We start from the raw sequence: 27,148 nt of genomic DNA, 5'->3' as shown, positions 1-27,148 counted from the left end.
CTGAGAGGTGTGGAGGAGTACCACATATTTGTCTTAATTTGTATTTCTCTAATCAATAGTGATTTAGAGCATTTTTTCATATGACTATAGATGACTTTAATTTCTGCATCTAAAAATAGTCTATTCATATCCTTTGACCACTTATCAATTGGGGAATGACTTTTATTCTTATAAATTTGAAATAGTTCTTTATATATTTTAGAAATGAGACATTTATCAGAGACACTGACTGTAAATTTTTTTCAACTGGGGGTTTTCTTGACAAAGATACTGGAGATGGTTGTTATTTCCTTCTTCAGTTCACTTTATAGATGAGGAAACTGAGAGCACACAAGGTTAAATGACTTGCTCAGGATCACACAGTTAATAAGTATCTAATTCATTGACTGCAATTCATGAAGATGAGACTTCTGGGATCTAGCCACTGTGCCACCTAATTTATTAACTGGGGAATGACTCTTAGTCTTATAAATGTGAATTTGTTACATATGCATCTTCAAAATGAGATCCTTCTCAAAGCAACTGAAAATATTTTGCCTCGGTTATGTTTCCCTTCTAATTCTAGCTGCATTGGTTTTGTTAGTGCATTTTATCTTTTGTATGCCTCTCTTTCCTTTATTTGGTCATAAATTCTTTCCCTTTCCATGGATCTGAAAAGTTAATTTCTTCTTTGTTCTTCTAATTTGCTTATGAAGTCTTCCTTTAGGTCTATCATTTGTCTTTGCAGTTTAGCTTTATATACTGTGTGAGATGTTTCTGCCTGCTTATTTTCAACAGCTTTTGTCAAATAATGAATTCTTCACCCAGTAGCTATCTTTGGGTTTATCAAACACTGGACTACTGTGTTTGTTTACTTCTGTATGTTGTGAACATAATTGGATCCATTCATAAGCATCTCTATTTCCTAAGCAGTATCAAATTGTTTTAATGATTACAAGTTGGTAGTATCTTTTGAAATCTGTTAGTAATTAGTCAGTTTTAAAGGAACAAAACAACTAAAATTGAAAAAAGGAATAGTTTGAAATTGATCCAAATCATTCAAGCTTTAATAATATTGAAAATAGATTACAAATATTAGCAAAGAAATAGCAGCTTAAAGAGAACAGAATGTATAAAATCAGAGTTTTAGACCTTAAATATAATCTTAGGGGTGAGAATGATAAAACTGGGATCTTAAGAACTTAGGCAATGTCCTTGGGGGGACACAGTAAAAAGATGAGCAAGAATTTGAACTCAGAACCTCTGACTATAAATATAGATTTCTTTCCACTATACCAGACTGCCAACAAGCACATAGCTGAAAACCCAATGTCTCATGACATATTAATTATACCTCCTTTCATGTAGCATTCACAATAAAGAATGGCAGGTGGTATGTTCAATAATAATTCATTTAACTTCTCATTTTTTTCCAGTTTATCTAAAAAACTTAGTAATACTTGTTACTAATGAGATATTAATTCATTCAACTAATAAATCAAACTAATGGGTATGATTACCTTATAAACCAATTACCTTCTCTTTGTACCATGACCTAACCTCAATCAACATCTTGTAAATGGAATGTTTTAAATACCAAACAAAATAGTTTATTCAAAAGATTGTAGGAAGTCATTGAAGCTTCTTGAGCAGAAGAATGATTTGGTCAGCCCTGTGCTTAAGGAAGATCACTTTGGCAGCAATGTAGTGTCTACTAGAAGCCAGGAGACTAATTAAGAGGCTACTGATATAGTCCATCAGTTGAGATGGAATGAGTCTAAATTAGGGTAGTTGTGTCATGAGTAGAAAGAAGGGGACAGATATAAGACATATTAAGGAGTTTAGATTTGACTATGCCTTATATATAGTGGATAAAGATAAAGAATTAAGAGTGACTGTTAGGTTGTGAACCTAGATGAGAATAGAGTAGGATTTTAGTAAAGGCAAATGCAATCACTGAAAAAATAGATTGAAACACAAATTCTGCCTTAATGGATTCAATCACATCTTCTTTGTATAAGAAAGACAGTACCTACTGCATTGGAAAAATGAGTCTCTCTTTCCTTACTTCCAATTCTATTTACTTTTGGTTTAAGAAAACAAGGAAAGCGCTTCTAAGAAGATTTGTGTCATAGTCTGACCTTCCCCCCTCCTACTGCCAAACCACCACATCTTCCTGTATGTATGTATGTATGTGCCTGCCAACATCCCATTTAGTATTTGTGTAGGGCATTCTCATCTGAGTCTTTATATTTGATAAAAGACTTGGCACTTAGACTAAGATTACTTCATAACAATTAAATTTTAAAGGAAGGCATTAAAACAGGAAGGAATTGAAAGGAGCTTTGGGGAGAGGGGGGAGTAATAACAATGGTCATTCACAGGAACATCAGTGACAGACAACACACCTGTGTCTTCACTTACCTTTATTTCCTATATATATATAAACTGTTCCTTTATCAAATGGTCTTTTAGGAGACAGAGCCTCTTGAAGGAGTATATCCTGGATTGTTGAGATAAGAAATGCCAAATTTTGGCAGAAGTGAATTATTAGGAAACAATATAAATAAAAATTTTTATTAAGGGAAATTCACACAGCCTTAACTTCAATGGCATGAATGAAGCACTAAAATGTAAGAACACATATAATAATGATTTGTTTGAAAAGTAAGCATCTTGAATGTGGTATAAATCTTAAAGTGGCCCCAGTGGGAAATCATGAATGATTCTAGTCTCTTGTCTCCTAAAATGTGATTGCCAATCACCCCAATCATTGAAAGTTGTTCACAAAATCTTGGCCTAGAAACTGTTTTTATTTTGCTATTTTCTGTTACATCTGTTCCTTAAAACATCATCAATAAAAGCCATACTGACAATCACTTTTGTTGCCTTGGCTTTAAAAGACTTTGTTTTCAAGACCTTATGTCTATTTCAGCTACTCAGCAATTCTGTTTAATTATTTTCTACTCCTCAGTTGTGTTTTCAGTCAGTAGTTGAGGTTATTAGGTAAATTTGGATTTAAATAAAGCTTAGAGGGTAAATTCTAATTGTTTTCTGTTCTGGCCTGAAACTCTCCCTCCCTGATAAACATTTTTGTGATGGTAAATTAATCCATTATCTCAATTTTTACCCAGCTCTTAGTCATTGAATGGGTGTTGCCTCAGACAAATTGAGACCATCACCTATTGTATCCCTGACCAGTCTTAACTTTTATCTTGTCACCATTCTTCAATGATTCTGGAAGAGTAAGGCTGACAACTTTGCACAGCTCTGCCTCTCTTAACCACTCTACAACAGAAAGAAGGCTTTCATTCCAAATCCATCATTTACAAAAAAGAGTGACCTTTGGCAAGTCGGTAAACTCTGAGACTCAATTTCCTAATCTGTAAAGTGGAGAACAGAGGTATAATATTTATTTCACAGTATTGTTGAGAGGGTCAAAGAAATATCATACATGAATATGTTTTATAAATGTAACAACATTTAATTGCATTATTACATATAACTAATAATAACATGCATAAAGCATTTTAGAGTAGGCAAAACACTTTACAAATATTATCTGATTGTTATTCTCACAAAAACCCAGGGAAATAGATGCTATTATTATCTTCATTTTACAATGAGGAAACTGAGACATACAAAAATTTTATGAATTGACCAGTATTTGTTTTTGATTGGTTTTTTTTGGGGGGGGAATTGGGGGAGCAGTTGACAATGCAACTGGTATTAAGTGATTTGCCCAGGATCATAGAGCTAGGAAGTATTAAGTGTCTGAGGTGCATTTAAATTCAAGTTATGACTCCAGGGCTGGTGCTCTATAGCCACTGGGCCATCTAGCTACCCTTTGTCCAGTATTTGTACTCAATTTCCTGAGATTACCACAATATTGCTCTGTCTACTACACCATCTAACTATTCATCATTATTGACTAGGAATGTATTTTTTTAAGGTATCATTTTTAGAGGAAAAATTAATCTACCTTCCAACTGTCCCACACTGATTAAGTTAAAATAAAAAAGAAATGTGGAAAAATAAAGTCCACGGTAAATAGTTACATAATCCAAGAAAACAAATTCCCACACTAGCTATGTTCAAAAATGTGTATCTTTTTATACATTTTAAATTTATCATCTCTCTGTCAGTACATAAGAGACATATTTCATTTTCATTGTTTTGGACTTGTGGTCTATCATTACATTGATCACAGTTATGAAATTTTGTCCCAAATGTCTTAAAATTTGTTTTTATAATGTTGTTATAATCATAACATTTATTCTTCTAGTTCTGCTCACTTCATTCTGCATCAACTTATAAAAATCTTCTCAGCTTCCTCTGAAATTGTCCATGTCATCATTTTTAATGACAGCAATAATTATATCCACACAGCACTATTAAGAAGGTACCCTTCATCTTTAGCTTCCAATTTCTGGAAACCAGCTATAAAAATTGTTTTTCATATATATTCTACATAATACTGAACTGGGGAAAATATGAGAATTATGCATCTAATCAATTAGAGATATTTTGACATGATAGCATGGCATATTGGATTTGGAAGGAGAGTTGAATTTGGAGTAGGAGGACAATACTGATTCTGCCAATTATCATTTCTACTAATTCTAGAATGTTAGGCAAATCAATTAATCCTTTTGGGTTTCATTTCCTTCTCTGTAAAATAAGCAGATGAGATTAGGTGACCTCTAAGGTCCTTTCCAGGTCTAAATCTATGATTCTATTGATTCCTTGTGGCTAAAATTTTGAGATGCTTTTTTGCTATTGTTGAAATTAGCTCTTCTGAGTAATTCCACCATGGCATGTGGTATTTACTTTTAAAATATTTGGCACTGTAGCACTCACAAGAACTTGACAGATGAAATTCACTATGGAGAGTAATGAATGTGGCTTTGGCCAACACGTAAGTCTTATGACTGTTAACATTCACTGATTAATGAGCTCACCAGCATTCAATGGTTCTGGAATCTTTATCTGAAAAATGTATATCTCTTGTTATCTTGAGAAGGATTCATCTAACAAAGAATTCAGAGCCATTCCTATAAGAGGAGGAAATATCTGTAGCTTTGCCATTTCTTTATGGACATTTGCCAGCATGGCTCATTGATTTCCCTCTTTGATGAGTGCTTAAAGCTAAGTCTGTAAATGAACAAAAGAATCTCTCCTCTCCAGAATTTCAGTCTGTTAAAAATATTGAAAAATGTGCTTGAGGTCTGAAGTTAGAACAATCTGGTTTTGTTCACAAAATTCTTGTTATGTCCACATGTGTTATCAGTGGAGTTGATTGTGTTAATCAACAGGCATTACCTGCCTAAATCTGGGGTTCTTTTCCAGTATTCCTTGGCTGACTGCATTAATCAACAAGGATTGATATAAACTACCTGTTTATGATTATTTTTCTCTTGTCTTTATATGAAGGTCTATCTGCTGACATGGGCTAATTTAATTTTCTCTATTCAAAAAAACCTAATTTATCTGTTGTCTTACTCTTCTCTCACATAATCCCAAGACACCATTAAGACAGTATTTCTAATATCCTTTGATATCAGGCAGATAATCAAGTTTCTACACAATCTCAGATCTGCAATGGGTCTTGTTTCTTAACATTTCTACCTATTAGCTAAAAATCACTGTCTTTTTACAGCAGGAACTCACATCTTAGCAGAGGATAAATGAAAGGAACTGTAAGCTGTCCTATGAATCATGGAGTCAACCTAACTTTCAATAATGGAATTCAATTTTTTGGATTGGATTGGATTGTGGAAGAAGTGACTAGGTGCTAATTTTGAGATGAGTCTTCCTGATTCCAAGCTCAACACTGTATCCACTGTACTTGATGCTTACCAGATTAGATGATGACCTGCTACAGGTAAGGGGTGACCTGCTATGGGATGGATAGCTGATCATACAAAAGCTACAGACTAGGATAGAACCTTCCTCAACAGAGCTTCCCCCAATACTGATTTACAAGCTGGGAACTTAACTGTCAATGCCTCTATTAGAATATAAGCTCCTTAAAGATTTTTGTTTATTGTTTAGTAGTTTCTTCAATTATGTAGTTATGTCCAACTTTTTGTGACCCATTTGGAGGGTATTCTTTTCCAGCTCATTTTATAGATAAAGAAACTGAAGCAGCAGGTTATATGACTTGCCCAGAGTAAACTCTCAGTCTGAGCCAGAGTCAGACTCAGAGGCAAAGTGACTGAGGTCAGATTTGAACTCATGAAGATGAGTCTCCCTGATTCGAAGTTCAACTCTTTATCCACTGTTTCACATGAAGTTTTTCCCTTGCAATCCTATATCCATATCAATATAATATATTGTAATCTTCTATATGTAGAATTACAAAGGAAAGACTTCATATATATTATTTTTAAAATGTTATTCTGAGAAGGGGGAGATCTAGAACTCACCAAACTGTCAAACAGATCTATGAATATTCAACAACTGATTCTCTGGGGTAGGAAGATATACATTCCATACCATTTAAAATTTATTTTGATATATTAACGTTTTCTCCACATCACTTTCCTAATTCCAGACAATCAATAAAACAAGCCCTGTTTGCCTATTTCTGAGATATAAGTGCTTATGCTAAAAACCAGCCACTTCAAGCTAGTTCCAGTACACCACAGTTTCTACAACACACTAACCATACATAGATCTCAACTCATCCAATCTAAAGCTGGAAAACATCTTCCAGAGCATCTTGTCCAAACCTCTTATTTTTTTTAAAGAGAAGTTTGATACTTGAGGAGGTTAAAATATTTGCTCAAAGTCATGAAGCTAATTCATCAAGTCCATTCATTAGAGCAGAGGTGTAGGGATGCAAATTAGCTGAAGCCAGATAGAGAACCCAGATTTCCCAACTCTCATTCCAGTGTTCTTTCCATAATAACTTCTTTAACAAGTTAAGTAAGTCATATTACTGCAAAAAGATTACTTTCTATTAATTAAAGTATAAGGTTACCCTGTAACTTTTTTGTAGATTTGCTTACAGACTTCAAATAATATGTTTTTATTGGATTGTATTCAGGAATTTATAGTAAAGCCCAATAAAGTCATATTAGCTTAAATATATCTGAAACATATAACATATGGAAGTTTTTTCACTTTCTAAAAAGGCATCTTTGTAGTCTATGATACTGAGGAATGGTTGGCATAAGTCCATTTGGTGTTGTATTTCTACCAATTAAGTCCAACATTTCAAAAGTAACCTTTTTTTCCCCCATTCACTTCCTCAACTTTCATGGACATACCCTTTGTATCCTTTTTTTGTTTCTGAGATCTGGGCAATATATCTCATTATTAGTTTATTTCAACTGAGACTTATGTTGAAGGCCATGGTCTTTTGATGAAAAGCAACCACTTTGAAGTATAATTTGGGGGGGGGGGATTTTATTTTATTTTTTTTCCAAATACATGTGAAGATAGTTTTGAACCCTTATAAAACCTTTTGTTCCAAATTTTTCTCCCTCCCTCCCCTCTCCTCTAGACAGAAAGCAATCTAATATAGGTTTAAAAAATTGCAAATGTGCTATTTGAAGTGTATTATCAGATAGATCATAATACCCTGTTAAAAGCTCTTTCAATAAAGACTCTCCTCCTAATTCAAATCTACAGATCATTTGAATTGAAAAGACCTGAAGTCTAACATCCTGACTTCACCTCTTCTACTTTTCAGTCATGACAGAAATGGACTTGTCTAAAATTGCCCTTATTCCAAATAAATGATAGTAGGCTAACTCAATGGCGTACTGTTAACAATGACAACTACATGTACTAAGTGAAAACATGGAAAAGTTTATATGGCATAACTTTAAGTTGAAAAAAGAAAAAAGTACTTACCTATACAATTATAAACAATATACACATACATTAATAAATATAGGAAGAAAATTTGGAATATCATAAATAATTCAGTGATTAATGTTCATTAGGTTGATTTTTCATAAAGTTCTCAGATTCCTAAAAAAGCATAGTGGTGATCTTAAAGTTCCAGATTGACTTCATCAAAATTAGGATATGAACCAATCTATCAATAAACATTTATTAAATACCTATTATGAAAGGCAGAGCCAAGATGGTGGAGAAAAGTCAAGGACCTGCCTGAGCTTTCTCAAATTCCTCTCCAAAAACTTTAAATAATGACTCAAAACAAATTTTGGAATGAAAGAACCCACAAAAGGACAGAGTGAAACTATTTTTTAGCCCATGGCATTTTAAAAAGTTTTGGGGAAAGGTCTGTTGCACCAGGGTGAAAGTGGAGTGCAGTCCAATGTGAGCTGCACCAACATAGACCTCACCACAGGAAACCAACAGCAGGCCTTGAGGGTGACTGAATTAGTAGTAAGCAGTAGCTGTGTCCAGAGCTCTCAACCCACAGACAGCAAAGGGGCTGAACAACTGGTTAAAAGAAGATTACAGGGTTCCTTTGCTGGCACAAGGTACAGAACTCTGTTGCATTTCCCATACTCAGATCCAAGTTGCATTCCCAGCATGAAGAAGAACACTAACAGGGGAGCCAGAATCCTGGTCATAGTTCAAAGAGTGAAAAAACAGTGCTTATGATCATTCACAGACTAAAGCATAGACCAGGTGAGAGGTAAACACATTTCTCCTTAGAACATACCACCTTGGAAGCTTATAGACCTCTCTCTCCTCTTCCCTGCCCCCAAACAAATTCTGAAAACAGTTGTACAAAAAGCCTGAAGCTTAGGACAGTTCCTTCTTCACACCTGGAGCAGAGCCTAACTTTAATATAAACTTAAAAGTTAAAAAATAAAAAAAGTAGAGGGAGAAAATGGAAAAATAAGCAAACAATAACACAAAAATTGTGACCATAGAAAATTTTTGTAGTGACAGGGAAGATCAAAACACAAACTCAGAAGACAACAAAATCAAAATTGCTACATCCAAAGCCCCAAAGAAAAATATTAATTTCTCTCAAGAATTAAACAAATTTGAAACTTTAAAAATAATCAACTTCATGAATATAAGATGGTGATGCCATGATTAGAAAGTAGTTGGTTCTCCTGGTGATGCTATATAGCTCTAAATGATGCAAAAATAAGAATTTCAGACAACCTAAAAGCTAATAAGAAGGATCAAGGTAAATTTAAATAGACTGCAACATATAACCAACTATTACTTGTTTGTAAGATGTGGCATAAAATATATTATTATCTCCTTCCTCCATAAGTAAACCAGTCATGTAATAAGGGTGAGGGATAATAAATAGGCAACCCAAATACTGAACTATTATTCATGAAATATGGGGGGGAAACCCAGAATGATCTTGTTGTTTGCTTGCATTTTATTTTTTTCATTTTTTTCTTTTTGATTTGATTTTTCTTGTGCAGCAAGATAATTGAATAAATATGTATTCATATATTGATTTTGACATATACTTTTACTATGTTTAACATATATTGATTACTTACCATCTAGGGGAGGGAGGATATTGGAACACAAGATTTTGCAAGAGCTAATGTTGAAAAATTATCCATACATGTTTTGAAAATTAAAAAGCTTTAATAAAAAAAAAAGAGCCTTTGAAAAACTTAAAAAAAAAAAAAAAGAATGGTCTCCACTACATTTGGTAGATGATCTATAGAGAATGTCAGGAAACATGCAAAAAGGGGCAAGATAAATAGGTTGAAAGGGGTTACTATCTCTAACAGTGAAGGGAATATTCATACTGATGAGATCACAGAATTGTAGCCATTAATTTAGTTCAACAAGTATTTATAATGCATAAGTATAAAAATATTTGCAGAATTACAGGTGGAAGACAAACTAGACTTGTTCTGATTAGCCCTAGAAAGCAAAGTTAGAAGCAATGTATAGAATTCGCAGAGGCAGATTCAGATTCATACCAGGAAAAGCTTCTTTCCAAGTGGTTGGAGATTTCCTCTCATAATTATAAAGTGCTTAAAATAGAGCCTGGCACACAATAACTACTGTATAAATGTTAGCTATTAATATTATTATCACCATTATCTTCATCATTTATCATTTTTCAAGATAAAATTGAATAACCACTCAACAGGGACATTTAGAATAGATTTCTTATTCATGTATAGGTTGTACTAGAAGGTCTTTGAGACTCTAATTCTGATTCTTATATTCTGTAATTCTTACACAGGAATTTTCACAAATCCTTCACTGAAAATCTATCACTGAATAAAACTACAGGATCATTACTGACTCCCAACACAACACTCTTTTATATTACTAAGTTAAAAGAGGTCTTTCTGTGTTTGCAATATGATAGAAATAGCTAATGTATCACTTGGGCTATCTGTCTGTTGTCTCATGGACTTGCTGCAGCATGATCAGTTAATGTATTTTATACCACTTATATATAATGTGTATAGCATGTTATAAGCAAAACAATCGGTAGAAGATAGAAAAATTAATTTTCATCCAAAATAAATGCAAAATGCACAAACCATCAGGAAATTGAGCTTCCAAGGGACTTGAATAAAATTATAAAAATGTCTTTACAATGTGAGAAATACTGAAAAGTTGGGTTTTTATAGTGTTGTAAGCTTCAAAGTAGTGTAGGATAGTAAGTACCACTGTTTAAGAGATTTTCAGAATGTGAGAGATTAACAAGGTTAAGATTCCACAGAATAATTAAGTGATCTTTAGAAACCTTGAGCAAACAAGGAATTGAGGAGCTAGGAAGGCACAGGTGGGGGGATTCAGCCATTCAGAAAGAATTTTGTGGTTTTGAGAAAACCACAAATTTAAGATAATAGCTGATCCAGCCCATATTAGTTGGGGTTAGTGACCTGACTTGACCAAATCACTATTGTGCCTGCTTAATAGGCTAATTGAATATAAAACAACACACCCCATAGAAGAAATTTTCCACCATTTTTGAACATGGAATATATGATGATGGAGGGGAAACATGTTTATACATATTTAGGGGGAAACATATAGTGGACTTATCAGAAAGATTTTAACCCAGAAGGTAATGGACCCATCTGGTTTCTGAAGGGAGGAAATGCTCCAAACCAAGAAGTATCAGAGTTTCCCCTCCTTCTGTGCTCAAGGTTCCTTCTTTCCTAAGAGGTGGGGAGCCCACTTCTGACCAGAAACATTAAAATGATTCCTTAAGATTCTTCTTTAATAAATTTTCCTAGATATCTGATTTTCAATGTCAAGTGCATTTTTAACAACAGGAATAAAGACAAGTCAAATAATGAGAGAGATGATTATTATTTATGGTTGGGTTCTGATTAAACACACACACACACAATTAAGATTACCTAGAGCGCCAGCTCTGATGTCAGGAGAACCTAAGTTCAAATTTGATCTCAAACACTTAACACTCCCTAGCTGAGTGACCCTGGGCAAATCACTTAATCCCAGTTACCTCAAGAAAAAAAAAATTACCTAAATTAATTTACAGATTTGGTGCTATACCAGTCAAATTATCAAGTAGTTACTCTATAGAGCTAGATAAAATAATGATAAATTCAATCTTAAGCAAAAAAAAAAAAAAAGTAGGAAAGAAGGAGATCTAGCATTATCAGATCCCAAACTATATTATAAAGAAATAATTGCCAAAACTATTTGGTACTGGATTTTTAAAAATAGGAAAAAAAAATGATCAGTGGTACAGATTGGGTGAACAAAATTTAAAAGCAATGAAAGATAATATAGCCTGATGCTTTGTAGATGCTAATATAAATTATTAGGCCAAGGATACCCATTAGGCAAGAACTATGTGACAAATTGGAAGGCAGCTTGGCAGAAATTAAATTCATAGAAAGAATTCTTTTTTTAAAAAAATTATTGAAGTTTTTTATTTTCAAAACATATGCAAGAATAATTTTTTCAACATTGACCCTTGAAAATTCTTGTGTACCAATTTTCCCCTCTTTATCCCCATCCCCTCCCCAGATGGCATGTAATCTAATATATGTTAAATATGGTAAAAATATATGTTAAATCCAATATAGGCCTACATATTTATACAATTATCTTGCTGAACAAGAAAAACCAGATCAAAAAGTTTTTAAAAATGAGAAAAAAAATAAAATTCAAGAAAACCAAAACAAAAAAAGTGAAAATGCTATGTTGTAATTCACCCTCAGTTCCCACAGTCCTCTCTCTGGGTGTAGATGACTCTCATCATCCCATTATCATTGAAACAGGGCAGGAAGCATTCTTAGCCAGGATTCCATTAATTTTTAAAATTGATAACTATATTTTAATAAGATAGATTTTCTTTGTAATGCTGTGTATTCTTTTTAATGTATTTAAAAACACTCTTCTGGGAGGATTCTGGGAAGATGGCAGAGTAGGTTGGTAAATTTCAGGCTCTCCAGATTTCCCCAATAAAAAGAACAAATTTGTGCCTCAGGGTGAACATAGACTGATGAAAAATTTTTTTAAAAATGGGGGCAGAACAGAGGTGTTCCTGGCACAACCCAAGAAAACCTTAAAAAAGATCCCAGGCCAGGATTAAACAGTGTGAAGTGCAAACATCTCTGGGCTAGCTCCATAGAAATACCAAATGGGGACCCCTGGAGTGAGCTGGGTTTGGCTGGATCCTCAGCTGGAACCACTGAGACTCCCACCTCTGAGACTGTTTGTCAAGTCTAGGTTTGAATCCCCAATCTCTGAGTGAACCTCAGTTGATTAGGAACCCCAGGCCCAGCTTTGTGATAGAGATATAGCTCTAGGTGAGAAGGAACCAGTATGCTGGAAGTGCAGAGGCAGTGGCTCAGGGACACTGCTGCTGCAAGCATGTGCAGGAAGGATGAGCTTTTGGTTTGAGGTTCCAGGTCAGAAGGGAGACTGAAGTGAAACTAGAGGCACCATCCTTCCCTCTTCCCCTCTACCATTAGAGATGCTTACACTAATACTTCTTATTTAAAAAAAAATAATAAAGTAAAAAAGAAAGACCCCAACTATACAAACTTATAATGGGAACAAAGAAAACTAGGGTTCATCTTCAGAGGATACCAAAATAAAAAAAGCTTCTTCTCCAAAGAGTAGTGAAACAGCTCCCTGCCCAAAGAGAATTTATAAAACTCAAAAAAGGATATAGAGGTAACATTATAAGACATATAAAGGGAAGGTAAAATTCATGGGATCTTTTTATAAATTGCATGTGGGAGGTAAGAGATAGGGAGGAGTCAAGTATGACACCTCAGTTGTGAGCTTGGGTGACTAGGAAGATGATGGTACCTTCAATAGTAAATAGAGAGGAGAGAGTTTGGAGGAAAAGATAAAGAGTTCAGTTTTGGACATATAGAATTTTAAATGCCTACAGGACATCTGATTTAAGATGTTCAATAGGCATTTGGAGATTTGAGTCAGAAGGTTAGCAGAGGGTTTAGGGATAGATAACTAAATTTGAGAATCTTGAGTCTATACTTTATTAACCTGCATAACATTAAATATAAAACCTTTTCTTATAAAATTCAGACATACTGTACCACTAATAAAAACCAATGTCAATAAGAAGAATATTTAGAAACTTAAGAGTACAATGGTAGTGAGGGACATATGGGGGAAACATATTGCTACAGTAATTTATAACTCCAATACTTGGAGAATCTTTTGTTGTTTTTCATCCTTCCATTCTAGAAAGGACTGATAATATTATGAGGGTGATGTCTTGATTTACTCTGAATTGGATTTAAGTGAGGCAGAACTGAGCAAAGTTATCAGTCTCACTCTTTCCTACAGAGTCATAAAAGTTCAGAGTCAAGACAAAAGTCAATAGACTTGACAAAGGCCCAGGATGTAGCAGCTGACCTTGGTCTTTCAGAGGTCTTAGTTTGTCTAAGACAACACCCATTCAATGACAACCAGGTAGGTAAGATTTGAGACAAAATATGTTCTAATTTACAATTACAAAAATATTTATCTGGAGGGGTCAGGACAGAAAATAATTACAATTTATACTTTTGAGCCACTGAATCTTGGGCTGGGAGCTATCCCTGGCCATTCAGTGAAAACCAAACTAATTTGGGCTTAAAGGAATAGTTAAATAGCTACATTTGAAGCACAATGGATTTTTTAAAAGACTATTTTTCCAAAGCTATGTTTCAAGAAATTATAAATTAAAAACTGCACAGAATAAAAATTAAATTGCTCCAATTTTTTGGAAAAAATAATAAAAATAAATAAATTACAAATAAAAATTGTAAAAAACGTTTACTCCTCTATGAAGTTTTGCTTTCAATTTCTAGCTATCTTTTGAATCCATATATGGCTCTCCTTTCTGCTCCTGAATATGCTCTCCATTTTAAGTGACTGCCTCTCTGTGTCTTGTGTCTGCCTCTGGAATGTTTAAATCTGTTTCCTCAATGGTGCTTTTGACTTTCTCAAGTTGATTCTTCAAATGGTAGATGGGCTGCTTCCTTCTGAACATGTAGATCTCCTGGTTGATTTGAGGACTAAAAGAGAAAATCCCCTCTTCCTTCACAAGAATTGAAGATGTTCTTTCCCCAACTACTAGCTCTTTCTCCAATTACCAAACTCCTCCAGGGCTTAAAGTCCTGAATGGGCATTGCCAGTTTTGCTCAGCCAATTTGATGGCACTATTTCCTTCTGACTCAGATGTGTTCCTACTTTGTGAAGGCATAATAGAATGTTACCACTCTATTAACACATTAATATCTCACAATCTGATTCTATCCAGTCACTATATCAACTGAATTTGGGTCAGGGAGGAGAACCAAATAGCCCAATAAATCAAAAAAGCCTTCTATTATCTAGTATTCCAGATATAGTGTGTCATACTCTAAAAAGAGTGAAGGGAAATGCTTTCTCATATCTTATCTTTGGGAATAAACCAGATCATTATAATTTCATAGCATTCAATTTCAATTATGTCATTATTGTTATTTCCATTTACATTGTTGTAGCCCAACACACACACACACACACACACACACACACACATACATGTAGTATATATAATTTTCCTGGTTCTGCTTCAATTAGTATCAGTTCATACGTCTTCACATGCTTTTTATGTATTCATGACATTCATTGTTTCTTATAGTTATTATTTAATATTCATGTACCACAATTTATTTAGCCACTCCCTAATTAAAGCACATCTATTTTGTCTCCAGTTCTTTGCAAATGGAAAAAGTATTATATAGCAACAATTTTGTGAAAACAAAACTCTGAAGGTAAAGCAGGTGCCCATCAATTGAAGAATGGTTGAATAAAATGTTGAAAGGGAAAAATCATTTTCAACTGGTGGGATCAAGGAAATTCAGCACATGGCAGGGGGGAAGGGAGAAGAAAGCTTGAGCATTCAAAACATTTTTCTATCCATTCAGGTCCTCTCTGAACATATTACCTTAGTTCTGAGGAGAGCCTTGGAGAACAATTGGAAGAGGAGGTGGAGGAGCGACAGTACTTTAGAATAGCTTAGAAAAAACATTCAGTGAAGCCAATCTGTGCTTGAGAGTCTCAGCAGCTATTCAGCAATCATCCAGCAATTTACCAGACTAACTCAAGAGTTCTCTGTCCTGTCTACCACAGGAAACAAATAAAAAACTGGAATTACTTGAGAATTAAGGATTACCTTTAAAAGAGGAAACTAGGTAGTTTAAGGAAGCAAGACACAAGGTCTCCCTGCAATATCAAAACAAGAATCTAACACCATTTCAGGATAGAATGAGGAGGACCATATTAAAAGACAAGGAATGAAAGAGATAACAGAAGGCCTGGTGTCTATAAAAAGGAAGTCTGGTTTTGACTGTACATTTTATAAAGGAGATATTTATAGAGCAGGCCAAAGATAATGAAAAAAAAAGAGTTTCTAAAAGCCTTCCTACCAAAAGATATGGGTCAAATTGACCCATAAGGAAATTGGCACAAAGATTTAGTGAATTGTCCTGAGTCACAGTTTTTGAGGTCAGATTGGAATTCTGAGCTTTCTGCCTATGGTTACTATTTCATACTCTCCCACTAACAAGCTTTCTTCCTTCAATGCTCATCTGAAGGAGCAGGTAGGTGGTACAGTGGATAGAGCACCAGCCCTGAAGTCAGAAGGACCTGAATTCAAATCTAACCTCAGATGCTTGACACTTCCTAGCTGTGTGACCCTGGGCAAGTCATTTAACCCTAATTGCCTCAGTTAAAAAAAAAAAAAAAAAGCTCATTTGAAGCTCCAAAATTTGGGAACTTTTCTAATTCCTCCTACTTACTATTCCTTCTCTTTCTCCCATGCCTGTCTTACATTTTGTTTAAACTTCTATGTGTACAAGTTAGTTCCCTTCATAAAATCTAAATCCCCTGAGAATATGTCCAAAGAAGTATAACAAGAATTGTAAATGGCCTAGAGATTAGCCATTGGAGTATTAAAGGAATATTGGCCATTGGAATTTGATATCTCTAATATAAAGAGTTAATCACAAATTAAAAGCCAAGGAAAATAAGGCTAGCTCCTCTACTTGAATTATTTTTTAAATTATCTGTTTATCTTTATAATAGCTTTTCCTTTTTCCAAATCCATACAATGCAAAGATAGTTCTCGATATCCATCCTTGCAAAACCTTGTGTTCCAGATTTCCTTCTCTTCTCATGATCTCTCCCCTTCCCTACTATACAATAAGTAATCCAATGTAGATTAAATATGTGCAGTTCTTCTAAACATATTTCCACATTTATCATGTTGTAAAAGGCAAATCAAATCAAAAGGGAAAAAAATGAGGGGGAAAAAGCAAGCAAACAAATAAAAACAGCAACACAAAATGTGAAAATACTATGCTTTTATCCACATTCAGTCTCCATAGTTCTCTCTCTGGATGTGGATGGCTCTTTCCATCACAAGTCCATTGGAAATGCTTTGAATCACCTCGTTGTTGAAAAGAGCCAAGTCCATCACAGTTGATCATCACATAATCTTTTTGTAACTGTGTACAATATTCTTTTGGACCTACTCACTTCACTTAGCATCAGTCCATGTAAGTTTTTCCAGACTTTTCTGAAATCAGCCTGCTCATCATTTCTTATACAACAATAGTATTCCATTACATTCATATACCATAATTTATTCAGCCAATCCCCAACTAATGGGCAGCCATTCAATTTCCAGTTCCTTGCTACCACAAAAGGGATTGCTACAAACATTTTTGCAGATGTGGGATTTTCCCCTTTTTTATGATCTCTTTGGGATACAGACCCAGAAGAGACACTGTTAGACCAAAGGGTATGCACAATTTTATCAGCTCCACTACTTGTGTCCATTCCATCCTTTCCAGTTTCTTCCAAATGTTTGCCTCTTGGATCACCCTATACCAGAATGTTCTTAGAAGGTCCTGCCAGCCAATGCCAATAGCTAGCACAGAAAAAAAGATGGAACATTGCAGTTTATTCACTCAGAGGTGACATACTCCACCAGTTTTGAATGAAAGAATGGATCCTTGTTAGCATAGTCATTTACAGTAAACCAAAAAGACAAAAAACAACCCCCCCCAAAACCCACTAAACTCCACCAAAAACAATATCTTTTTTGGCAATCAATGACCATTTATTAATCAATTAAGATAAAAAGAGAGGGACGACTTCCTTGAAATATCAAAGACTTGTCATATAGTTATTAGGAGGAAGGAAACTATTGAAAGGGAAATTTGTTTTAAGCTGATCCCTACAATATGTGCTGAGACATCACACAGTAAGAACAACAAATATTAAACAAAATGGCATCAGTTATGTCAACTCTTAATGAATCACTTTTAGCTCTTAAAAGAATTCTTTTTCAACAATCTCCTCTCTCTGTATTCTTTTTTTTTCCCTCTGTATTCTTAAAGCCACCTAACTTATTGACTCTTTTCCTCTTGCCTATAAATATGTCCAAATCTCCCTCATACTTACAAAGCTTTTATTCAGAATTGTTCCAGAATTTTGGAAAGCAATATGGAACTATGTTAAGAAAATAACTAAAATGTTCATTTCCTTTGAACCAGATATTTTCAGTGCTAGTCATAGATCCCCAAGGAAGTTAAATATTCTATATAAAAGTCCTATATATATCAAAATAATACTGGCAGCATTTGGGAGGGGGTAGGGTAGCAAAGAAAAAAAGTAGATGCTCATCAATTGGGGAACAGCTTAAATTGTACTATCTGAATATAAAAAGTATTGCTGTGCCACGAGCACAATAACATAAGAAATATTGATGATAAAGAATATGGAAAAGCATGAGAAGACTTATAGGAACTGATGTAAAGTGAAATAAACAGAATTAGGAAAAAATATACCCAAAGATAATAACAATTTCAATAAAACACAAAGAGCAATAAATACTGAACTCTATAATGTTAATGAGCAATTTTGACCCAAGTGAATGTAAGAAAAAATGAACGTCCTCATCTTCTTTGCAGAAGTAGGAGATAATTAGGATGGAACACTGAATGTGCTATCGGTTTTTGATTGATTGATTTTATTGACATGCTCGTTACTTTGTTTCTTTTATTTATTTATTTATTCTTTATTACAAGGAATAATTCTTGGGAAAGAAAAGAGAGGGAAACATTTGTAAATGAACATTATATAAAAGCAAAATACACCAATAATTAAAAAAAACTTCATTGACCATTACTAGTTTCTCAAGCAATTATACCATTTATTCAAGCTATTTATATTCATTACCTCTACCACCTTCACTTTCCACTCGTTTTCTACAAAGGTTTACTTTTGCAATGTAGGTTCTAATGCCACTTTAAAGAAATGACTCTCTCCAAGGTCCTCCCTACTATTAAATCTAATAGTCTTTTATCAGTCCTCATTCTTCTTGGCCTAATTGCAGCTTTTGATGTTGTTATTCTAAGACACTATACTTGAAATTTTGATATTCTCTCTGATTTCGCTTCACTTGTCTGACCAATCCTTCTCAGTCACCTTTGCTGGATCACCATCTATATCACTCTCGCTTCACTTGTATATATACTTCCAAGTTCTCTCAGGCCCTCTTTTCTCTCTACTCTTGTCTTTCTCTCCCTCTCTGTCTCTTTTTCTTTGTTTCCGTCTCTTTCTTTCTGTGTGTCTCTATTTTCTCTCTATCTCTCTTTCTCTGTGTGTGTCTATCCCTGCCTCTCTTTTTCTCCCTCTGTCTCATTTTATTAGTTCCCATGGGTTCAGTTTTCATCTCTGTGCAAATGTTCCCAATGTTACATATCTATTCCTTTTTCCTCTGCTGAGTTCTAGTCCTTTATCTCCAACTAACTACTGAACATATCTACTTAGTTGTCTCATATATATCTCAAATTTATCATATCCAAAATAGAAATCATTATCTTCTACTCCAAACACTCTCCTGCAAAACATACTTAACTTTTTACTTTCCCCAATCCTCCATATCTAATTGGCTGCCAAGTTTTGTCAATTCTACCTCCACTATACCTCTTCATACTCATTCTCTTCTCTCCAAAGACACAATCACCATCCTAGATCAGAGCCTTCATCATTATTTATGTGGACTATTCCAATTGTCTCATAATTAGCTTCCTTAGATTCAGTTTCTCTTTTCCCCAATCCATCATCCTTGCCTGTTGCCTATAAATATGTCCATAAAGCTGCCAAACATATGTTCTCAAAGTACAGGTCTGTATATGTCACTCCCCTGGTCAAGAAACTTTAATGACTCCCACTTGCCTCTAGAATAAACTTCAAAGTCCTTTGGTATCTATAGTTTATAGCACACACCCCATCTTTTCCATACATGATATTTTACTTTCCAGTAATTCCCCTCACATTCATCAACCCCCATGCCTAGTGTATTCTCTCCTTCCTCAGTTCCCCATATTCATTCTCCAGCTTCCTTCAAAACACACTTAGATGCCACATTTTATAGGAAGCTGTTTCTAATCCCCACTTCCTTCATTCCACCTAAGATGTTTGTGCTTCCCTTCATGCACACACAAAATCACTTTGTAGTTATTCTGCATTTTCTGAATATGTTTATTTGTATACTAGTTGTTTTCTTTTCAGTGGAAAATAAGTTCAGTGGGGATAGAATTAGTTTCATTTTTGTCTATGTATTTCCAGTCTAGCAGAGTTCTAGGCACACAGTAGGAGATCAATAAATTTTAACTGAATTGAATTGGACTTAATTGAATTGATAATAAAAGGATACAGTTACCCTCAATGAATTCAGTTAACAGGCTAAGATAAACCACATTCTAGAGTGCTGAAAACATGAGTAGATATCACAGAACTGCTACTAGTGATCTTGGGAAAACCTTAAAAAAACTAGATAGGTGTCTTAGGAGGGGGAAGTTAGTCCTAGAGCCACTCTGCCTGTGAGTTTGACTTTGATTCCTGGAAAAATTTTAGAACATATTATTGAAAGAATGATTTGTTTAGAAAAGGAAATGGTATTAACTAAGAGTCAGCATTATTTCATCAAGGAAAGATCAGCCTACACTAATGCACTGCTGGTAGGACTGTGAATTAGAAAACAATTTAGAGGATTTCTTTTTAATCACTAAATCATATACTCTTTATATCACTATGAGGCATATAACTCTATATGTTTTGGAAATATCTTAAATTCAATGTAGCTAAAACAGATTTCAGTGCCTCCCTACCTCTACCCTCACCTCCAACTTTGCCCTTTTCTTAACTTCCCCATTACTGTTGAGAGTACGTCCATCCCTTATTAATAATAATCATAACATTTCTCATATACACCTTTGTTCCTACTCACACATTGTTATCACCCTGATATGGACAGATCCTCATCATCTATACTACTATACTATAGTATACTACTATAATAGTATTCCAGTTGGGATTCTTGGTTCAAATCTTTCCTCACTCCAGTTCATCTTCTATTCAGCTATTAAAGGGATCTTCCTAAAGGGCAAATCTGACCATGCCATTCCCTTATTCAATAAATTCCTGTGATACCTTGTTACCTACAAGATCAAATAGACAAGGCTACCGTGTCTCTCACATGTAGTATGGGAGTGTCTTTGTGTATCTCAAAAGAAGGCAGAATAGATTTTACTAGCTTTTTCTCTCTCAGCCCTTCTCTAGGAGGGATTTCAGTTTCCATTAGGAGGAAAAGTAGGATGTTGGTCACTCTGCTCTCTTCAGAGAGAAGGAGTACTAAGTTAGATTTATATCTATCTGTTCCCAGAAATATTGTTAGTCTAGGGAGATGTCATTTTCAGGTTTAAATTAAGCTTCTGATAATGGTTTATTAATGTGGAAAGAAGAAGATATGGAGTGTTTAGGGAGGACTAGCACCCTCTGGGGTGAGGGTTTGCTAAGCCCTTTTCAGGGCTGGTCATCCACCTTTGGTGTCCACCTTCACCCAACTTTCACCTGTGGCTGGCTCCAAGAAGTTGTAGCATGCACAGTGGTCACACTCTAGTAAAACCGTTTCTTCAGGCAGAGAAATCTCAAACCCATCAGATTTAGGGAGAGGTCTTCTCCAAGCCCCAGGGAAATGGGTAGATGATAACAATTTGTTCCAATACCACGAAGGCAGCTGAAGCAGGTACTGTGGAGCACCTAGATCTTGTTGAGACATCAAAGATGCCAAAAACAGCATCTTATGTGTTAGGATTTTGTAAAGATCAAGTGAGATAAGAATTTGAGGTGCCTAGCACAGTGCCTGGCACTTAGTGGATGTTTAATAAATACTTATTTTCTTTCTTTCTTCCCAGTAGAAATATTGATTTTATTAAGTTTTGTTGAATGCAGCTGATTATAAGCTGACCTAGCCTGACTCAGATCAGTGAGTTGCCCGAGGGCAAAATTAGTTTTTAAAAGATTATAGAAACCAGTTTTTTTTTAAAAGGGAAAAAAAAGATGTAGAAGATTCTGATCAGATGTCACCACTCCTCAACCTCCCCAATCCTCTCTATGGACTTTTGGTCATTATACAAAACCACCAAGTAAAATGGCTTCTCAAGTTTGTGCCTCCCAAGAGACACTCGCTCTGTTGAAATGTATCTAACCGTGCCCACCTCTGCTTCTCTAAGCCACTTTAATATTTTGGTGCTGTATGGTGCCATGCAATTTCCTTGCCTACATTAAAGATCCTAGTTTTTACTACTTTGACAGTCTTTATTTAAGATTGACAGTTTCCAATTCTGAGAAGAGGGAAGCAAGAAAAAGGCAGAGGAGATGTGCAACTGCAAGGAAACAAAGTGAAGCTTTGCCTGATCAGCCTGATCAGGCCTGTAGGCCACACTTGAGATATTCACAAATCAAGACCTCAGAGCCTCTAGACTGTCAGCTAGAGGTGAACTCTCCCTAGAACTCTTTACCGAACATAACCCCCAAAGACAAAAGTATTGGCAGTACCAACTCATGAAGTTAATTCATAATCTTTATCAAATCTTTACCTGTTGAAAGGATCTTTAATCAAAATGTGAGAAGGGATCCGGCAAGCCTTCATAAATAATTCTCCATAATTAACCACATCTTTATAGTCACATCATTGACTGAAAAGTACAGAGAAAACAAACCGTACTGTTTATTTCTGTCAATTAACAACAAAAAAGAAACAAAAGAACAAAACAGAGCCTTAAAAGCATTCCTTCAACAAAGAGTCTCTGATGAGTATGTTAACATTGTAGATTTCTAGACAAATTCAAATTCAGATAAATCTGTTTATTGGTTCTTTGATTTATAACATCCAGTAAGACATAAAACAAGAAGATCTATGCTTATAAATATGTTTGCCATGATCCTAAAAGATGTCTTTGCCAAAGCCCAAATAGAAGACAGATTCTTTATATATGGTAAGAAAGATTCACTAGAGGCTTTCTGGCTCATGAATGATATTGTGCTGATTATATTTAAAACGCAGAGCACTACAAGGCTTCCTCAACAAGGTCTATAATTATTCCAAGAAGATTGGCTTGACAATTCAAACGAGAAAAAAAAAAAACAACTCAGACACAATATGCCTATTGTCCAGACTATAACATACAGCTGAATGGCCAGTCCTTCAAGTCATACATCATTATACATAATTGGGATAGGAACTGCAGATGGATGTTGAGTTGGCTCTAGACTCAAATAGGGGCAAGAAAGTTACATTATTGTTTTTATCCTTTGTTTTCAAAGAATACCTGGGACATCATGGAGAAATATCTTGACTTGTACATGAATTGTATTTAAATGTTTTAAGTTGCACAAAGTCATCAGCTTCACTCTTTCCTCCATAGTCATCTCTGGTCAAGTGCAGGAGAAAGACAAAAGGCAGGACAATTGATGATGGCCCAGAGAGGCAAGAAAGTGGATAAATTTGGAAAACTGTGTAGTACTTTTAATGACCAAGATTCTTCTTTTGAGCAAAAACTCATTATTTCAGCACCAGTGTCTTCCTGGTGATTCTATAAAACTTTAGAGATATTAAAATTGCGAGTGGCCCAAAAGGCAGTGCCAAAATGCATGATGGATACAAATAATAATAGCAACTGATGGCAAAAAAATGCTTTAAGATTTGGAAAGTACCTTGTATACAGTATCACAACAACCCTATAAGGTGAGGGCTACTCCTGTTACTATCCTATTTTTACAGATGAAGAAACTGAGATTGTTAGAAGAGAAGTCATCTGTACTCATACAAATGGCATTTAAGATAGAATTTGAAACCAGGTCTTCTAAGGGTTTTATTCACTGCACAATATTGATTCTCCAGTACACATATTTATTTCCATTGGTATTTGTTGTTCAGTTTGTTTTTCAATTGTGTCTATTTGAGGTTTACCAGAGTGATTTATCATTTTCTTCTCCAGTTCATTTTATAGATGAGAAGACTGAGACAAAAAAGGTAAAGTGACTCATCCAAAGTCATAGAGCTAATAAATGCCTGAAGGCAAATTTGAACTCGGAGACATAAGTGTTTCTGACTCCAGGCTGGGTACTCTATCCAATGCACCATCTATCTTACTCCTTTCTATTTCCATGACTAAGACTTAAGAAGTAGCATAAGGAATATCATTTTGAAAACATGTGATTAGTAAAAAAGGAGGGTAGGTCATAAAGCAAAAATAATAAAGAAATAGATGGACAGCTTCAGAATTTCCATTGGTATCTTGAAACTCAAGCACACCAAGAGGAAAGTTTCCTAAATACTTAGTGCATCTATTGTGAAGAATGAACAGAAAAATATGGACAAGAATCACACAAAATAAAATAAGAACAAGTTGTGATCTGTATCAGTGGAAGGAAGACCTACATTGATAAGATCACAGATCTGTTCAAGTATTAAGATATTATTTTTTATTACTGCTATTATTTTAGTTATTACCTTCATGGGAAAATTCTCTATAAACTACACCTAACTACATAAAACCTATTACTTTCTCATTTTAATTCTTAGTTCAATAATATCCCTTGAATTATTTTTCTTCCAAGAAGCTATAGTATTTCCTAATAATTTTCTTATGTTGTAAAAATAAAATAAATAGAAGTAGTTTTGTTATTCCCACTTGACATATGTGAAAACTAAAATACAGAGAGAATAATAGGCCCAAGTTCATACATAGCTAATGTAAAAACAACTGTACTCTTCGAATATGCCTTTTTTTGTGTTCTATATCTGTGGGATTAGCAGAGTCTTTACTTGCTTTTGTTCCGGTTTTCATTTAAGACCCTCACAACATCAAGTGATAATGACAAGGATTCAAAAACTTATAGTGCCCAAGGGGAGAAAAGGAAAGAGGAAAAGGGGAAGAAGAATAGTTTGAGGGTAGACTTCACTCAATGGAGCTGAATGGTTCTGAATCAGTCCCAGTAATAACAAAAGGGCAAACTGGGACACTGAAAGGGCTTCTTCCCTTCCAAGCTAATTCATAAAGAAGTTTATGCCCTCGTTGCAATCTAAAATATGCTAGTTGTATGTTATGTGTGCCTTTGTGGTTTATGACCTAATTGTCAGTTCAGGCCTGTCTTCCTATTCTATATCATTTTCAACCTCACTTCTTAAATGGGCAAATGTCATTCCTATTAGAGCTTACCCTATTCAAAGACTGAATAAGTGGTTGCCCATATTGTGCTATTGCAGGGTCAAAGAAAAGCATTTCTTTTGTCCCATCACATATAGGCTACCACTCACTAGTTTACACTTGAATGCTTCATTTCTCTAGACTAGAGCTTCTTAAACTTTTTCCACTTTTGACCCCTTTTTGCAACCCCAAGTATAAAGGTATATAAAGGAGATACACAAATCAAATATTTACTGATAAAAAAAATCATAAATGCACGACCTCCACATCCATTCATGAGACTCCATAGGGGTCACTACCTATAGCTTAAGCTTTGCTCTAGGTAAGAGTTCTTAACCTGAATTCTGAACTTTGGTTTTGCTTTAACTTTTTTGTTGATAACTGTATTTTAATATTATTGATTTCCTTTGTAATCCTATGTATTTTATTTTCCACATTTTAGAACCAGATCTATTGAAGAATCTGTCAAAACAATCTGTGATAGAAAAAAAAAAAGTTGATGATCCCTTGTTTTAGGGTAAATCAGACAAAGATTTTGCCCTCTTAAAAATCAGTGGATCAAAAGAATTGAAATCACAAGGTGCTCTCTTGTCGTACATATGAATTGGATTTAAGTGAGGCAAAGTTGCATGAGATTGTCAGCCTCAATCTTTATTCCTGAGTCTCAGAGTCCATTTGTAAATACAAGGTGAAAGTCAAGATGACTGATGATGGCCTAGGATGTAATGGATGACCTTGGCATCTTTGATGTCTGACCAAGTTCTAAGCATTCCATAGCACCTGCTACTGCTGCCTTTATGACCAACAGAACAAACTGTTCCCAAACACCTATTCCACCAGGGAAGTTTTTACATGCTTGGGTAGACATCTTCCTATCTCTTTCCAATCTCCTCAGGTTTGAGACCTGTTGGTTATCCTCAACCTCTGGGTTGAAGGCTTGCCAGGTCCTTTTCAGGGCTGTTCATCCACCTTTGGTGTCAAACTTTCACCTACTTTTTCTCCAAGAAGCTGTAGCATGTGCAGCAGCCACACCCTAGCAAAACTTATCAAAAATTAGATAGAACTTGATCATATCTTCCTTAGACCAAATATCTCTTGTTCTTAAACTATACTCTACCCTGGTCTAACTCAGTTTTGGACCATGACTTAGACTTCTGCTAAGATCTTTGGATTTATTTATCCTGGTTCATCCCCAAAAAATATTTTGTTCATGATTCAATCTATGCCCTTTCCCCCCCAGAAAGGTTTACTTCCTTTGGTCCTATTAAATACTTTAGTCATTTAAAGGGACAAGCATCTGATGCCTTTGTTTCACTTCATAAAACTAATCCTAACCTGAAGCTTAGAAATGGCAAAACTGCCTCCCATCCTTCAGGTTCTCCACTTGGGATTTCTTGCTGCAAAACTATTCCATAGTACAGTATTCCAGCTATGGTAACACAAAACCTCAACCCCCAAGACTAGCAGAATCTTTGTGGTTTTGAAGGAAGAAAAAAAAAAGTCTTCAGTCTTCTGAAACAATTGGCATCAGCTTCTTTTGACTTCCAGCAACCCAATGGACTTTTCCACATTCTTTCAATATTCTCATTTATTCAGTAAAGATTTATTAAGCACCTATTCTGGCCAGTGTACTAAATCCTAGGAATTTAAAAAAAAAAAAAAGGTATTCCTTACCCTCTAGCAGCTTCCAGTCTAAAGAGAGAAACAAAGGAGCTTTCAGGCACAGATTTTCTGGAGCCAGTTGAAGATTGTTAAATTTCTAGGGTGAACACTTATACTCTAGACATGGGCAAATGTTCCAAAACAGGGCTTGCTTTTTGTTGATCATCTAGACTTTTAAAAATGATGAGGAAAATGTCAATAATGCAGACTAAGCATAAAGCTATGTCATGCACATAAATATACATCTATGCATGTAAATATATTACACACGTGTTTATACATGTATATATAAGTATATATGCTTTAATGTATATAAGAAATGTATATAAGTATATATGCTTTAATATATTATATATATTTTTTATGTGTATACGTATATGAACATACACACAAACAAATACACATTATGTATATTTTAAGAGATCCAGCATTTAAACATTTATCAGAGTTTGATATAGAAATTTGTCTCACCTTATAGAGAGGTAAGAAGGGAAAAGGGAAAGGAAAGGGAGAAACTAATAGAAGGG

Source organism: Antechinus flavipes, chromosome 1 (genome assembly GCF_016432865.1).
Source record: "Antechinus flavipes isolate AdamAnt ecotype Samford, QLD, Australia chromosome 1, AdamAnt_v2, whole genome shotgun sequence".
Taxonomy (NCBI): domain Eukaryota; kingdom Metazoa; phylum Chordata; class Mammalia; order Dasyuromorphia; family Dasyuridae; genus Antechinus; species Antechinus flavipes.
The sequence above is the reverse complement of the archived record's forward strand: the minus strand, read 5'-3'. Positions refer to the sequence as shown.